The 4,316-nt window shown below is 38.5% G+C and overlaps 1 pseudogene; it reads left to right on the top strand.

Annotated features, from left to right (window-relative positions):
* The first annotated feature begins 212 nt into the window (after nucleotides 1–212).
* Nucleotides 213–945, top strand: LOC106841614 (protein IMPACT-like; annotated as a pseudogene).
* Nucleotides 946–4,316: the final 3,371 nt, after the last annotated feature.

Genomic DNA, 4,316 nt, shown 5'->3' with positions numbered 1-4,316 from the left:
CCTTGGATTCTCTGTCAAACATCACCTGGACTCTTCAACCTGCTGTATACTTCCTGTCACCATTCCCTGTTTTATTTGTAAATGTATCACTTAAGAACTGCCTAATCTTTTATTTCTTTTAAATATCCAGTGCAGTTGTTTACTTCTGAACCCTCCTTAGAACAAAGGAAGACTTCACCTGCCAGAGCTAGGCCAGCCACTCTCAGGGCCACATGGCTGAGGGGAACACAGGGAGGGACCGGAGGCAGAATGGGGAAATCGCAGCACTGGTGGCAACATATGGCAGGAAATGGTGTGCCATTCAGAAACGTGCCGAAGTGTTTTGCATTAGAATTAGCAATGACATAGATGGTCCCAAATGGACACTTTTCTTACAGGCAATGCTACCAAATGAATAGTCAGGTAGAGCTCTATCTCTTTGTCAATTGAAACAGGATGTTGGTGAAATTATTCTTTACCTGTGGTGGAGAAAATAAGATAACAGAACCGGGTCCAAACACGAAGAAGAAAACTGAAGAAGAGGCTGAACGCAAAAATGATCTCATTTAAGCATTTCAGCCGGAAAATCTAGTTAAAGCACTGGATTTTTAATATCAACGAAAACTGAACAAAAATAGGAAAATTATTTTTGATTGATCCTGACAGTCTTATTACTGACCAGAGAAGTGATTTTCAGACACATTAAGCTCAGATAGTTTGTCCACACACGTGAAAATTGTTCTTGCCAAATTCTATGAGAGTAAGAAAATATCTAGTGCCACCCACATCTGCGTGTACAGAGTACATTGTGAGGGTAAACAAACCTTCCCCAGGACTGGGACGATGATGGGGAAATAGCAGTTGGTAGGGGTCTTCTCCATCATGTGGGAGTTTTGAATGTAAGAAAGGCTAGGGTGGCAGTCTTACACTGGGATGGATATTCTGCTGGGACCAGATTGCGTATGACTGGTAGGTACCAACTGCATCAGTGATGTATGAATGGAGAAATTCACCAGAGAACTCACCATCTAAGGCTTTAGGAAAGAACGAAATGTAGGGAAAAACAACAACTTGGAACTACATTTCTGTGATCCTTATCGAGGAGTCAGAACTATGCTAGACACTATGCTGTGGCAATGGGACATTTGTAGAACGGAGCAGAGGGTGACTGCATGGCACTGGTACATATGGGGCAGGTGACGTTATGTAACCATCACAGAATTGATACATGCTTCCTGTTGCCATTCTAGCCATCTTTTTAACTCCATGATTTTGTGGAGAGAAGGAACAAATCTTTCGCTTTGAAAACCAAGAAAATCCTTCTTATTTTCCAATATTATCAATGTTTTTTGTTTCTTATATTATTTGCAAGTTGTTTGATTTACCTCTAGGCATTCAGACAATAAAATTACCTTTGAGATATAATAATAAGTAATTAACTATTCCCTTTGACATATGACTGTAAACAATTGTTTAAAATATTGATGGATCACAGATTTACCTGGGATTCTTTCCTCAAATGAGGGAACAGAAATTAGAAGGTAATTTTGGGATGGTGTTCGAGCATGGAAAGCATCAGAAAAAAAAGAATAGGTAGATATTTCCCTCTATTGTCTGATGTTTCACCTTTGAGCGACCAACATCCTGACTTGATATTTTTAACTAGAAATTATGGATTCTGAGAAATAACAATCTAAATTGTCTTTGTTACAAATGTGTTTGTTATATGTTATCAGAAATCATATCATGTATATGTCATATGTGTATGTGTATATATAGTCATATATATGTATATATTAAACATGTATTAAATATATAACTATAATTTATATAATATATAATAACATAACATATATCTGTATGACTTTCCACAGGTTCTATGAAAAGTTAAGTTTGTCCTATATATTAACTGTTAAAAAATTAAAGAAGTCAAAGATGATTAACTAGCATTAATTTAGGTGGCTTACCGATGCCAGCATGTGAAACGTGAAAAAATATAATACATCAAGAATTTGCTACTGCATAAAAATAAATGTGACAATTTTTGTGCAGCAGCAAATTTGAATTTTATATAAAACCCATTTGGATCTTTACAGAAAATAAAGCACTCTTTATATCAATAATCTAACTTTTCCTTACTTAAAAAAATCTTGTATTTTTCTTTCTACAAAATAATCATATTTTACTGACTAAAAGAATCTACTCTTCTTTGCTCAGAGGCAGCTAGTAAGAAGGGGGGATACAAATTTCTTTAATTCTAAGCCTGAGTTGTTTCACACTGAATCAGTGTGAAGGCCCTACCTGATGATGGTATATTCTTTTGGAAATGAAAGTTTCTCTTGACTAGAAGATTTAAAACTCCTCCAAATAATAATTTTCTATAGCCATATCTATGATGTCTTATATTTTTTAGTGTATTCTACTAAAAACATTCTCTACCCGCCAAGCTAAGAGTAGGTAGCATCTACTTTTAAAAGAGAGAAGTAGCATCCTTGAAAGTATGCTTCTGGAGAAGTATATTGTGAAACAGAATCTGTCAAGAGAATTTTATCAAATTAATCACCAAAGAAAAACAACACAAAACAGATACTATGTGGAGGGCAAATGAAATTTATTTGGAAAATTGCAGAAGCACCTCTCATCCACTATCCAGAGAGAACCATTGCTATATTTTGGTATGTACATCTTTCTACTTTTTTCTGATGCATGATATGTATATGTGGATATTGTACTTTCCACAAAAATGGTATTAAACTTTATATACTGTTTTGTAGCTTGCATATTTTATATATTGTTACATATTCTCATGTCCATTAGTTTCCTAGGGCTGAGGTAACAAATTACCACAAACTTGGTGGTTTAAACCAGCAGAAATTTATTCTCTCACAATTCTGGGGGCCAGAAATCTGCAATCAAGTTGTGGGCAGGTCTGGGCTCCCTCCAAAGGCCCCAAGACAGAATTCTTCCTTGCCTCTTCCAGCTTCTGGCTGCAGGCATTCCTTGGCTGTGGCTGAATCTCTCTAACCTCTGTTTCCATCTTCGCATTGCTTCTCCCCTGCGTTTCTGTGTCCCAAATCTCCCTCTACCTTTGTCTTATAAGGACACCTGTCATTGGGTTCAGAGCCCACCCTAAATCCAGGATGAGCTCATCCCGAGATCTTTAATTACATCTGCCAAGACCCTTTTTCCAACCAAGGTCACATTCACAGATTCCAGGTAGACATATCGTTTGGGGACCACCATTCAACCCACTGCATCATGTCAATACATACACATATATTAAAGCATATAAGGGATATGAGGGAATGGGCAAGGCGAAGGAAGCACCGTAGGGGAGATAGCCTTCTTAGCATTTTGAGCACCTTTGACACCCAAAAAGCCACAGAACCCCAGGTTTTCTTCTGTCCCTCTATAGGCAGAGATTTGAAAGCACCTGGGGAACACACAGACTTCACCCCTGAGCTCTTCTGGACTGGAACTGACTCCGTTTTGCACACCTCGTGTCCAGCACAGCCCTGGCTCATTGTTAAGTGCCCAGCAAAGACTTCCTGCACGAGGAAGGGACGTCCGCTGGGTATGTGAGGAACCCCACCCAATTTCGAAGAGCAGTGAAGAGGGAACCTTGGGGGCCGGGTGCTCAGGACTGAAACAAGCTCTGAGAGGGTAACGTAGCTGTTTTTTGAACAGCAGAGTTTATGTTCCGAGGTTCTAAGAAGGCGGAAGAACTCAAAAAGGGATTCAATTGTTTCTCAAGAACATTCAGAGGCTAAAGGAAGAATTTGATTATGAACAGCATTTAAAATGGAAAAATAATACTAAAAGATCACTGACAATTCATCTGTCTGCAATGGGATAGACGTTTGCTGGCGTGCCTTATTCCACAGCTCAGGAATAGACCAGTCCTTAGATCCCCTTTTTGCTTATGGTTGTAAACAAATTAAGAGATTCTTTCATTGGAATTGAAGACACAAGTGATATCTAGGTAACTTTCAATTATATTTTAATTCCCACATCTGTTTTTCACAATACCTTTGGAAAATACGGTGGAGTTATTATGAAAGGAGGAAACTGCCACATTTACTCGACATAATGCTGTGTATACATAGGATACCTTCTCTCATACACAGACTTGGGCAGTCTTCATAGTGCTTGTGCAGAATGGGTCGTAAGACCTCACATTGCGGCATTTTATTTTGATGGACAGAGGGAGAAAGGACTAGGAAATGTGTCCTCATCTGATACAAGAATACAACCCACAGATGGATGACAATATCTGTGGTCAATCCTTCATGATGACCTAGAAGGAATCTGAGGCCCCTGCAATCAGAAACTGTTTA

Source organism: Equus asinus, chromosome 12 (assembly GCF_041296235.1).
Source record: "Equus asinus isolate D_3611 breed Donkey chromosome 12, EquAss-T2T_v2, whole genome shotgun sequence".
Taxonomy (NCBI): Eukaryota; Metazoa; Chordata; class Mammalia; order Perissodactyla; family Equidae; genus Equus; species Equus asinus.
The sequence above is the reverse complement of the archived record's forward strand: the minus strand, read 5'-3'. Positions and strand labels throughout refer to the sequence as shown.